Source organism: Papilio xuthus, unplaced genomic scaffold (assembly GCF_000836235.2).
Source record: "Papilio xuthus unplaced genomic scaffold, Pxut_1.1 DF828142.1, whole genome shotgun sequence".
Taxonomy (NCBI): Eukaryota; Metazoa; Arthropoda; class Insecta; order Lepidoptera; family Papilionidae; genus Papilio; species Papilio xuthus.
This window is the reverse complement of record NW_013530507.1, coordinates 5,932,126-5,946,025: the sequence shown is the minus strand read 5'-3', so window position 1 is coordinate 5,946,025 and position 13,900 is coordinate 5,932,126. Positions and strand designations below refer to the sequence as shown.

The following is a 13,900-nucleotide window of genomic DNA, read 5'->3' as shown; positions in this document are numbered from 1 at the left end:
AAACTGCGTCGAAACTGCTCGTGAAATTCGGCTAACATTACCATAACTGGATGTCCCGTTATAAGCATAGGGAATTACACGACCGGCTCGTTCCGGTCGGTCGCGCGTTTCGCGTGGGCTCGGAGGCTGTGGTATTAATCAACGCGAGTGTTCTTAACTAACGGACGCGAATAAACAAATATTAATTAGGCCGTTTACATTTTATGGGGTCGGCGACGGCGGCGAGTGTGGCGGGGGCGCGGGGCCGTGGGAGGACGTCGTTTACATATTCATTTGGGCTTATCTGGCATCAAGAGATGGTGATTACGCGCCGCTAGGGGCGGGCGAGGCGAGGTGAGGTGAGGCGCGGCGAGGCGAGATGCCGCATTCGAGCCGCACGCCTCACCTTCAACCTCTAATGCGATAAAAACTTATGGAGCAGGCACTGGCCGGTTTCCAAGTACAGGGCGGGGAGCGAGATGCGGCTGGGGACATGAATCATAGCAGCCTGCGCCTTTGCCACTAGTTCCCACAGTATGAACTGACTCACCAACACTGCCCGCCTACTTGAGAATGACCAAATCATACATCACAGCATCTTGAAGCTGTCAATGGCATTTGGTTGTATAATAATAATAGAAAAGTACATGTCAAAGAATGGAACTGTTTGAATTCAATCATGTATATCTAGAGCATTGAGAGCTAAAATCTTTTCTTATGACTGTATTTGGGTAAAAAGATTTAGGGTTCTTTAACACAACCAGTAAAACGAGAAATGCATGATAAAGAAATATAAATAATTCTTAGTTCTGGGTCCTTTTTAACTGAATGCATTTATAAAATGTGCATTTTGATTACATTGTCATGCAGAAATGAGCAAGGTTAAATATTTTAATGCGATGTTAATAACTCTATGGTATGAAAATCTCGAGAACCGGTATTGCTTGTACCCCTTATTGAATTTTATTTAATTCTTATCCAGCTTTGGTAAAATATATTACAGTATCAAACCCATTAATCGATCTTTAATCTGAGATTCAATCCAAGATTATTTAAAAATAATTAACAATACTATTTGTCGCCTTAGACTTCGCCCACGCGGAATAAAATACTTAATTAGTAGCCAAATTTCAGCGTGATCCGTTGAGCCGTTCTGGAGATAGCTTCTAACAAACATACATCCAAACATTCGCATTTATAATATTACTAAGATTCAATATTTATAAGTCACGTCATAAATTATATTAATAAAATTAATTTTAAACCAAAAACATATTAAGTGCTTAATTAAATTAACAAATAGGAAGTTTCCTTTTAAATTATATTTTAGCGGCGTCAACTTGAATGACAACTTTCCATTAGACTTGTCTTCCACCAGTTCACCTTAAAAAAAAAAAACAAAAAAAACCGAAACAATTTCGTTGATTAAAATATGAGGAAAGGTATTCCCGGAGTCGATGTGAATAGAAGAATATTTAATAGTAAAATTGATCATAGAATATTCAAAAGACAAGCTGCTGTCTGTAATAATGGCCAGTTTAAATTTTAAAAACAAAACGAGCGCCACATTTCCCGCCATTACAGTGACGTATTTCGTTAATCTTTTATTATCTGTACAGACGCATTTCTTTGTATTGCTCACGTTTTTATGGATTTACCTGAGTATTTGTCTTTAAAATTTTTATTACTTTAAAAAAAACGTGATGTTAATTTACAATAGGATTTAATTATTTTTATCCTAAAGATGGTTCTACTTATGTAGTTCCAATCAAAAACGCGCTAAAGATTAGTGAAATCTGGGTTTAGACAAAAGTAATCTTTTAAACCCAAGTTTTATGACTACTTTAAACCAGTATATTACGAACTCTAAACATGCGATATAAGATTGAAATTAGATTTTTTATCTAATTCTGACGAATTTGAGGGAGGTAAGTTTTTGGTGGTTCCCAAGAAACGATGTATGGATGTGTATGAAACATGTAGGGCCATCTTGGGCAATAACACGTCGAGGCCCTTCTGGGAACGACAACACACGTGACGACAGCCATGATAAACTTGCACCCCCATAAATTATATGATGACATAGACAAGGAAGAAGAAACAGTAGTTGCGTTTCTTTTTCTTCGAATAAAATTATATCTAATGCTGCCAGGAATAAGATATTGTTATCTCTGTTTTGTCCAAGATAATGAAAGGGATGGCGATATGTTTTATATAGGGATTTAGATCGATACGAACGCTAAGTAAACAACCCATTGAAGGTTCTTCATATTGACCTCTCTAAATTATGAATGACGAACAATCAATGTACGTCAAATGAATTATTAGTATTGGATGGATGTAATTGGTGGCTGTCAAATAGGATAGTGATTCATGCTGTCAAATAATATCAGCAATTAAAGGTCAAGGAGTTTTACAGTCGACTAACATATTCTTGATGGATTCGTCTCCTTTAAATTATCAAAATGAATCTTACTGTTGTACTCAGAGTTGCTGCCAGCGTTATATTCCTCCCTTTTCCAATAAGGAGGAGGTGATGTATAAGTTAACATCGTTAACATATAGAGCTTGGCTTTAAAAATAACTGTAATTAGTTTAAAACAGGAACGAACCCGACTGACTGGATTTGACATATTATTTATGACAATTGTGGTAAAAACACGAATGTAGAAAATATAATTCAAAATATAGTCATTAGGCTCTGCGGTACAGACGAGGTATCCGACATTTGACTTGTCACGCGGAACATAAGACTCCTCTACTGTACTATGTGCCAACTGAAGCAATTACTATACCTTGGTCGGTTTCGAAAACAGGTATCCTTTGATTAGTATTTACTGTATATTATTACAATATAAAATCTTACAAATATTATAAATGCAAATGTCTAGATGGATGGATGTTTGCAGGTATCTCCAGAAAAGCAGAAGAACACATAAGCTACAGATTAAGTTTTATTAATTCCACGCGGACGGAGTCTCGGGCGACAGCTAGTCTTACAAATGCTTACAATTTTCAATAAATTCTTTTTACCTGTACAAACACCAACAAGCGCTGGTAAGGTACGTGAAAACGTTCTAGAATGTTCAATCAACACGCGGCTAGAATTTAACACCAAGAAGAATTTCAATTTTCTCTTGCCGGTGTCGCGATTCCGAACTTGGCGACACAAAAAAACCAATTACGTCGCCTCTGTTCTTTCTGTTTGTTTTTTATTTGTCAAAGGAAAAAGTTTCAATTGGTTACATTCTTGACGGTGTTAAAGTACTTTTTAGTCTATAATTAGGTAAAAATACGTACTACCTTAAAAGGTGGAGATACAAATTCAATTACTCTGTACCCACTCCAATATAATTGTTTTTAACCGTCAAAATTATTGTCTGTAAGGCCTTTAGTACTCAAGGCAACGTTAATAGTATAAACTCATATATGGTTTCATCGCGAAAATCACGTTTCGCGCACTCCGTAGAACGTTGAATCGTCCCCGCGAGTCTATTCAGTCTGTACAGACTTAGCGACTACAGGTCAAATATATAGATTTGCTACCATCTTGAAAATTGCAGCGAATTTTATAACAACGATGTTGTCAAACAGTTTGGCGACTGCTTTTGGCTATAGATAGAAAAGTTGCTGACGCGCTTGTATGAACCTTTATGACATTATATTACCAAAGACGCTTCGCGTCTAAAAACAGCGGGTTTCGAAGATTTGATAAACGACCCTTAGTTAAAACATAATCTAAATACTACTCTGAACGTGTTAAACTATAGTAATTCATCTTTTGTGTTCCGAGTCTAAAGAAGCGGCCAATTCAACAGCATGCGAAAAAAATGTCCAAACACAATCGCGGTTTTATAGCAACAAAGAAACATAGAGCGGACGAAACCGAGACATCCTGAATACCCCTCTATCCAATAACAGAGTTGCTATAGTGTGGCCATGTGAGCGCTTCTGTCCTCGATATACCAAGAACCAATAGCAGCTGACCTACCGAAATACAACCGAAAACCCTTTTCAGTCCCAATCATAAAGAGTAACCGCGGGGCGCGGCGTCTCATCTAAATCTGGTCGTGTCAACAAAGGCATGGCTGTAAGCGAGAACACCTCGACGTTTTAGTGGCCAATGACATATTTAAATATACACTTCCGATGGTTCTTATTGCGTGGGACATAAAGGAGGTTTTCATGCGGCCGGGATGTAGGAGTCAATTGTATGTGTGAACAGTGAATCGTTGAAGGCAAACGAGATCATGAAGACTGTGCCCGTAAGCTTGTATAGGTAATAGTCAAGATGTATGGCTTTGCACCGACTATTTACTAATATTTTAAAGATAAAACATATCCTGCTTCCCGCTAATCATTGTTCTATTATTATTATATATGGGAGTGTTTAGATGTATGGATGGATGTTTGTTTGAAAATATCTCCAGAACGACTGCATGAATCTCGATGATATCACAGATTTAGAGCGTATTCTAGAAGAACACATACTAATTAAGATTTATCAATTACACTCGGACGCTAGTAGATCCATGAAGGTAGAGTATGAACTGTACAAATAAATGTTTAAATATGGAAATAGATCTGCTATTATAAAATAGATAGATGTAAAAATAAATTCAACGATAATATCTGCAGGCTGAACTAATTTAGTTATTCTGGGTTGCTAGATAAAGTACATTCGCTCCGAAGTGTTACTATAAAGAATTTCAAAGTGTACAGAACGGACGTGCGACAATCACTTGACTTATAGAAAGTTATTGTCAGTTCTATACATTTGTGAAGTTCTATATGGAATAGCTTCGTAGCGAATGAACGTCGTCTAGTCCCGTTGAATAGAAATTGCAATTAAATTTTTGATTAAAAAAATAACCTTGGATTATTATTGTGACGTCAAAATAACTTGAATATATTATAGACACAGTACGGAGTTGTTTTATTAGTGCCTATTTCCACTAGTAGTCGCGCGTGACGCCCGTTCAATAGCTTGGTGGAAATGGATACTTAGGTATGCGGTTATAATCATAAATGTGAGAGTAAACAACTGTTCATTGAATAATTAATCATATAAGCTAATATATGTGAGAAAATAATGAGTTATTACCAATATCAGTATGTCCTTCTATAGATTTTATACCATATAACAGAGGAGGTAAACCAATGGCCCGCAACACAATATTTTAATTTTAATTTTAAGTTATTGGTCGCAAAATTTTTCCAAATGTTTTACCGAAGCCAAAACCCTTAAAATCCTATATTGTACGTTTGTACGAAGCCTTTTAGAATATGTTTCTCAAGTTTGGAATCCGCGTTACCTCAGTTATATTGATCGTATTGAAAACATCCAAAAACGTTTTATTAAGTACCTTTGTTTCCATCAGAGAATCCCTTATCATTCCGAGAATTACCTTGAACTTTGTCGCAAATATCATCTGTTGCCACTTTTCATTCGACGTGAGATAGCTGATTATATTTTCTTACAAAAAATTTTTAATAATGAAATAGATTGTCCCGAATTATTGTCCAAATTATATATAAACGTTCCATGTAAATCAATTCGTTCCATACCACCTTTGCTGTTGCCTAAAGCTTCTTCTAATTATAGACAAAACAGTTTTATTGTGCGTGCAATTGGAAATTTTAACAAAATCTGCAACAAATATGATTTCGATCCATTTATTATGAGTGTATCCTCGGCACGAAGGTGCCTAGCACTAGACTTTTTCAAATAAAATATATACTGCTACTACTAATATTAATGTTCTACTATAATTTAGTTTTTAACTACATTGTTATATATTACTATAGTTTAATACTAGCGATACTTGTTTGTTTGCTCATTATAGATATAATATTGTTATAAGTGAAGACTTGTCATTGGCTCTCAGTTGTCTAGTCTATAGTTAATAAGATTATTATAGCTGTAAGTTTTCCATGTAAATAAATAAATAAATAAATAAAAAAAAAATTAAGAAAAATAAAGTGTCGAATTAGGTATTATTTGAGGAGCGAACGTTAGTGATCTACGTTAAGGAATGTGTCCAATAATAACAAAATGAAAATTATTTGATGGCACATCTACGGCCTCGTTTTTTTTTTTAGAAGAATGCGACGACACGTTTTCTATCCCTGCAATATAACATACTTGATTGATTTACAATAAATAAAATAGTTTTATCATACTACAAGAGCGATTTTTACTAAAAACTACTTAACTTATATTAAAAATGCGAATGTTTGGATGGATGTTTGTTAGATGATATCTCCGGAACGGCTAAACGAATCCTAATTAAATTTGGCACAGATGTAGAATATAGTCTGGAAGAACACATAGGCTATATTAATTTTTTTTATAATTCCGTTCAGCGGAGTCGCGGGCAACAGCTAGTTAGTACATAAAATCTCAAAGACAAATTGATATTTCCTAAACGACACATCTCTTCGTTTGTTTAAAAATATAACTGCCAGTATATCTTTTTTTAATTTGTTTAGTTTTTAAAAATTTCATTTTACAACATAACAAGGTTGGTGCCTTACAAAAGTATAGCAGCGTACCTGTATTATCATAGATGCTTATAATTTTAAAAGCAGGTAGAAACTATTTGAATAGTGTTTACATAGGACTGTTTACTACCTTTTCTTATATTACTTCTGATAGAGCTGATCGCTTTTAAAGAATTTCAGATGTTGTAAATCCTATAATAAAAATGGCCGTCGAATTTTTATTTATGAATGTTTTGCAGTTTTTTTTTAATAGATTTATATAATTATTAAAGTTGTATTAAATTTTGCAAATCTATATATATATAAAAGAAAGTCGTGTTAGTTACACTGTTTATAACTCAAGAACGACTTTACCGATATGCCTGAAAATTGGTGAGGAGTTAGCTTAGAGCCAGAAGACGGACATAGGATATTTATTAATTTTTTTTAATTTATGTCTCGAAGAGCTGCTCTTTATTTAACTTACTAATATTATAAATGCGAATGTATAGATGGATGTTTGAAGATATCTCCAGAAAGACTGAACGGATCTACATTAAATTTGGCATAAGTATAGAACATAGTCTGAAGAACACATGGGCTATACTAATTAAGTTTTTTATATATCTACGCGGACGGAGTCGCGGGCGATAGCTAGTAGATAATAAAGTAAAAAAAATCCTTTAAATGAGGATTTTGTAATGTTATTCATTCCATTCGTATTCTTCCTCTAACTGCCGTACTTAAAGTGGTTTGATCCACACTTAAGGGAGACTTTAAAGTCTGAGTGCAGAAGTAACCGTGGATTCCTGAGATCAAAATTCCCGTTTATAAACATGCTATCTCTGTTTTGTGAAAGACAGGGACGACTATTTTTCGTAAAGAGAATTTGGTCTCAGAAACCGACGGTGCAACGTAAGTCAAAGACAAGATAAATAAAGCGAAGTACAGCAGTTGGATTCCACGAAGGCACTCCATCATTCAACAAACCCGTCGCTCGCTGTAAAGTACTCAATACTTGAATTATTTATAAATAATCCAATGTGTATTACTGACATACAAAGAAATCAACTGCACGCGTTTCTGTTCGCACGATTTGTGATATTTCTTAATTAAAAAACAAAATACTTCCACATAATATTTACCAAGGCTTTCTGAGACCAATATCCCCGTTTAAAAGATATCGTTATCTCTATTTTGTCAAAGATAATGAGAGGGATGACGATATGTCTTGTACAGAAAATTTGATGACAGAAATCACTATTTTGTAGAATAACTAGCTGTCGCCCTTGACTCCGTCCGCGCGGGATTAAATATAGATGTTGGCCGAGTCTCAGACCTACTCAATATGCTCACAAAATTTCATGTGAATCGGTCAAGCCGTTTCGGAGGAGTATGGCAACGAAAATTGTGACACGAGAATTTTATATATAAGACAATATTGCTATCCATCTTATTTTCTTTGAAAAAAGAGAGACAACAATATTTTACCGATGCCGTAATTTTTAACACCTTCAATGCTACTATGATTTTTTCAAAAATCAATTACCATGCGAGTCGGAGGTATTGAACGTGTTAGAAAAACCTTTCAAACCCATCATTGGACATCACTCTAGATTCTTGTTCAACAATCTAAAAACCTAAAAGATTAACTTATGAATATTTTGGTCGTTGCTAGAAATATCTTTTTATCAGGTCTCGAGGTCAAATAGTCTCAGGTCAATAATCACAAAGAGGGTGAGAGGTCCGAGGTCGATGCAATTAGCTCCAATCAGACCACAGGAAGACTGAATTGACTAGGCTGACACTGACCCATGTCTGACTCACATTTTCCTTGTCACTATATAGTTACCAAAGATTTTAGTTCTTTTGGTAGAAATAGATACGTAATAACATAAAAATATTCAAAATTATTCTACAACTCACTATACGTCCCCACCGAGGGGCTCGGAGGGCACCCTAAGTTAGGGGTACCTACGCCACAGTCAACCACGCTGGCCAAGTGCGGGTTGGTTGACTTCACACATATCTTTGAATTTCTTCTCAAATATGTGCAGGTTGCATCACGATGTTTTCCTTCACTGTAAAAACGTCGAACCCAGGACCTGCAGATTGCAAGTCAATTGCTTGACCCCTGAGCTACCGACGCTCTCTGGTACTTAAAAGAGCTTAATAAATTTTCTTGTCTTGGCATAGGCAAAGATTAATTTACGAAAAAAAAAGTCAATGATTCCCTTCCAAAGTCTTTGGTTTCTCGTCTCTAATAAGTCTTCTACCTTCCTTGTCTGTCTGACATTCCAGTCTACAGCCAACTTTGTCGGTTTGGTTACTCATCGCGATAAAATCAACTTTTTATGATAATCTTCCATTTTGCGGTTACTGTATTCGTAAAATGAGTAAGAATGATGTACCTGGGTTGCATACAAAATTGTATTTATGTTTTTATTGTATTTATTTCAAAATACAAGGATGTTTTCTTCAAGATATTCATTACGAATCAATGTCATCATCAACCTGCCCTTATACGTAGGGTTGGCAGTATGTACTCCATACATCTCTATCAGCCGTCATATCTGAATCCACCACCTTCCTACGCATATCGTTTTACACAATCCATCTATACTTTTTTTGGTCTACCTCTATATTTGCAGCCATCTCAATCAAATATTCAATCTCATTGCTATGTTGTTTATGTTGTCTTTAGAAATCTCTGTCTTAGCAATTAATAGATCTTGTTCAATTAATTCAAATAAATTATTAATTTGTTTTTATTTTATTTTCATCAATTTGTTTTTATATTGGCAACATTTAAATTAGTATAAATTGTTTTCCTATGCTGGCAACAATTATTCGTTTGATATAAGTGTTTGCTACCATAACGCACGCTATTTTTCTTATATTTATTATTTCTAAGTAACTATTCAATAAATAGTTAATAAGCAACCACCACTTGTTTAATTTAACAGATCTAATCTAATAATCTTTGTCACTATCAGATCATATACCTCCCAACTTAGAGGATCGGAGTCCAAATAAGAGTGGTAGAACCCGCTTTAACATCTTCGCACGAATTGGCCAGGTTCGCCCGGTGAAATACCACCACCACACAGAAAACAGGCGTGAAGTGGAAGCAATTCCGCGTTTCGTCTGATGAGTGTGCATCCCGGAGGCCAAAATTAGTCCACTTTCCCTTCCCGCCCTTTTTCTTATAAGGAAAGGATGGGAAGTGGAAGTGGACTTTGCGGATGAGAAGATGCATGGAAAGGAAAAATATTTTCTTTCTGTGCATCCTCTCCTCCGTCGATTATAGGTAGGCAACGAATATGCAATTGCGTGTCTATGGGCAACGGTCACTTCGCTATTTCAGCGATTTCAGGTGGCCGCTCGCTCGTTTGCCACCTTGTGATATAAAAAAAAATAGGAAACTTTTTATCAACATTTGATTAAGTCTATATTTCTATAGTAACTTAGAAATAAAATTAAACTCTGATTGTTGCATCATGTGTTGTATATTAAAATGGATTAATATCCACTTGAATATGTATAATTTACAAAAATATCTCGCCATGGGACTACATTCATCAAACTTGCTCTATCATTATAATTGACAGTTATAAATGACACGGATCTGTGTTACAAAGCTGTACCGTCTGCATTCGATATTGGACGCTATTGTGTATTTTAACACGTTCAATGCCGACGCGATAGCCAGTTCAAAGCGTCCGTGTTTGCGGCAAACGAGTAGACATCTTAGAAATAGTAGTGGCGTTTAACGTGTTAATTTAATGATGCTTTAAAAGAGAATGGATGATGTTAGAACGTCATTTGCTATTATTGAACTATAAATTTTAATATACTATTGACCAGGATTTTGTTCTAAACTCTGCAATATATTTCGAGGGCTTTTAAATCTTTTAGAAAAATAGAATTCGCGCTATCAATTCCTTGAGGAACGAATTGCTATTTAGACGTTAATCTTTGAATAAAAGAGATATCAACTGTGTAAGTTACCTCTGGGACACTAACCGTGGTAATAAGACCAAAATCGCAAATTTTTAGTATGAAAACAAAATGTTTTATATAGAGATTTAGGTCTTAGAAGACCAAGATAAATTGTTTAAGATTTTAATATTACGTGAAACCGCATACCTTTTTAAATAAACTAATTAACAATAGAATTTCTGATAATCATTATTGTTTAATATTCCTTCACTGTTAGTATGCAATACTAGCTCTCGCCTGGGACTGCGCCCGCGCGACTAAGTAGTCCAGACTATGTTCTATATTTAAGCCAAATTTCATTCAGATATGTTGAGCAGTTTTGTAAATATCTTCAAACAAACATCCATCCATTTAAACATTCGCATTTATAATATTAGTAAGATTTATGTATGGGTTACGCAAAACGTTAGTAATGCGTACATAGCGACCCACATTTTTGACATAAATCTATATGATATGACCATATCGTAGTCGATACCCTTGCACTATCAACACTTCGAGTGCTGTCGTAGCATCGATGGAAAGATTGTTAATCTATACGATACTATTTTACTTATTTATAAGTCTAGGCAATTGACGAAATAATTTTTATCTTACGCTATATATAATGTAAAGTATATGTTTTTATTTACTATTTTTTTTATAACATAAGGTAGCAAACGAGCGAGCGGCCACCTGAAATCGCTGAAGTAGCGAAGTGACCGTCGCCCATAGACATACGCAATTGCATATGCGTTGCCTACCTTTAATCGACGGAGGAGAGGATGCACAGAAAGAAAATATTTTCCCTTTCCATGCATCCTCCCATCCGGAAAGTCCACTTCCACTTCCCATCCTTTCTTTATACGAAAAAGGTGGGAAGGGAAAGAGGACTAAATTAGGACTCCGGGACGACTAGAATTAAGTATTATGCAAAAGCATGCAAATACAGGGGTCTAGGCTCCGAATATGAATTTGCCCCATTCGGCGTCGAGATTCTTGGTCCGTGGGGTCCTAGCGCTTTAAGACTTTTGAAGGACATATCCAAAAAATTTATCGACATCACAGGGGACCGAAGATCTGGCAGCTACCTCGGACAAAGAATTAGTTTAGCTGTTCAAAGGGGGAACCCTGCCAGTATCTTTGAGATCTTGACTTGGGACTCCTTTTAATAATATATTTTAGTAAATTATTACTTTTTTTATATTTTATTTTATATCATAGATTTAAACTATTCATTAGATTCTTTGTTAGTTTATTGTTAAAAAATTTATTAGTTATAATAAATATTTAGGTCGTACGTTGTATATATTCTTAATGATTACATTTATGTAACACGCTAATGTGTTTAAAACACTGAATAAATAAGTAAATTACAAGACGAAGTTTTTTCGTCAGATACCTAATTTTTGGTGAGAAAGAAGTAATCAACGGATCTCGATCTAATTTGGCATAGATGTAGAACATAGTCTGGAAGAACACATACGCTATTAATATATTATTATTCCGCGCGGACGTAGTCGCAGGCTACCGCTAGTTTATAATAGATGTTAAACGAAGTATAATCTCTTTCCAAGACAATGTAGGCAACATAATTTAGTCAGTAATAAAAGATAAAAAATTTAAAAGTAATTAAGTAACGTCACGAACATTCCGTGTGGGAGGAGCAATGACTACAATGTGCCGGCTGATTGTTACTAAACTGTGTTTCTTATGGCTTCTAGCCATGAAACCCTAAATTAATTTGCGACCTAATTGTAAATGTATAATGGGATTTGAAGCCTACATTGCCTTAAAATTAGTGATTAATACAAAAATCTAGTTACATTATTAAGTTACATTCTAGATTAACATGACTCAAACTTTCTTTTCATAATCGTGCTTATAATGTTATGATATTGTTCTACCTTTTTCTTAGTGTCCGGGGGGGGACTACCAAAGATACCCTATCGGAGAGGGGGGGAAGGACCAGTGTTATAAGGAATTTGACCCACTAAACCTGCCTCGGTGGTCAAACTCAAATGCAATGGAGATCGAACCTAGTCTTTGTCGAAGCTTGAATTTTGGACAGATTAAAATAAATTTCAGTCGCTGTTAAATAACTTATTTTATTATCTTATTTTACTAATATTGTAAAGACGAATGTTTAGATGGGTGGATGGATGGATGTTTGAATGTATCTGCAGAACGGCTCAACGGATCTAGATGAAATTTGGCATACATATAGGACATAGTCTGGAAGAACACATAGACTACTAATTAAGTTTTTTTTTAAATTCTGAGCTGACTGAGTCGTTGGCGACAGCTAGTGGTACATCTCCATCTAAGACTGAAGGCTGACACTTATCTCCGCTTTATTCCATTAAAACTAAGTTTTTTTAATAACAAAATTCTCTCATACTATTAGTTATGAGATAGAAATGAAGATACAAAAATGAATCATTGTTATTTCAACGTTCATGTTTTTTTTCGTTTCAATTAAAGTTTTAAATTACCGTAGAGCCGGCCGCCATTTTGTGAGGCGGTGTTAAACAAAATGGAGTCGATCCGATTGGGATGCGATAAGATATATTTTATGTGAGTTCAGTTGAAACAATAGCAACAGCTTGTATGTACGGGGTCAGTGGTGTGATTATAGCTTCGCATTAGGCGGTCGCGGGTTCGGAACGGCCGGAAGTGAATTGTTATACCAGTTCTGTCATTTTAGTATATTGTGCGATGGTAAGAATCTTTTTGGCTTTGTTCGATAATTTAACTTTTTTTTGCATACGTCAACGTACGATCAATCGTGTCATTTTTGTAATGTTCAAATACGTCTTGGTTTGTACTCACATCTGACTAACATTATAAATGCGAATGTTTAGATGGATGTTTTTAAAAAGTTATCTCCAGAACGACACAACAAATCTTGAGGTTGTCATAGATATAAAACATAGTCTGTAAGAACACATACTTAATGAGTTTTTTTTATTTCGCGTATTATATATTTAGATGAAGTCGTGAGCGACAGCTAGTATGTAAATAATAGCGTCAATAGCCTAATGGTTAAGGATACTGATTTCCGATCACGAGGTCGGGGGTTCGAATCCCGCCATTCGACTATTGTCGTAAACCATATCCTAGCACAAGCATAGAGCTTAGTTGGAATGGTAAAAGAAATATTAGTAAATTTACAAAAAATCTGCTAATATTTTAAATAATAAAAATAGCTTACTAAGTTAATACTAAACTGTATTCTGTTTTAGTAAATAAAATCATGTCATCGCATGTCTATAACAATCCCAAATTAATATGACCGGCTATTTACAAGATCAAAGTAACCTAAGTTATAAATAAGTTTCGATCGTCCGACGCCGATGTGAAACGCACAACAATCATGTATAATTTGGAGCAATAACTTGTATCAATAAAACAAATTGCCCGTCTACCTGAGGTTGTGACCGCCCTCCCCCCCCCC

At 35.2% G+C, this 13,900-nt stretch overlaps 1 protein-coding gene across 1 annotated transcript in view; it reads left to right on the top strand.

The window, feature by feature from the left end:
• The window catches only part of LOC106113999 (zinc finger SWIM domain-containing protein 4), a 58,293-nt gene that overhangs the window by 685 nt on the left and 43,708 nt on the right, over positions 1 to 13,900 (top strand). The window lies entirely within an intron of this gene.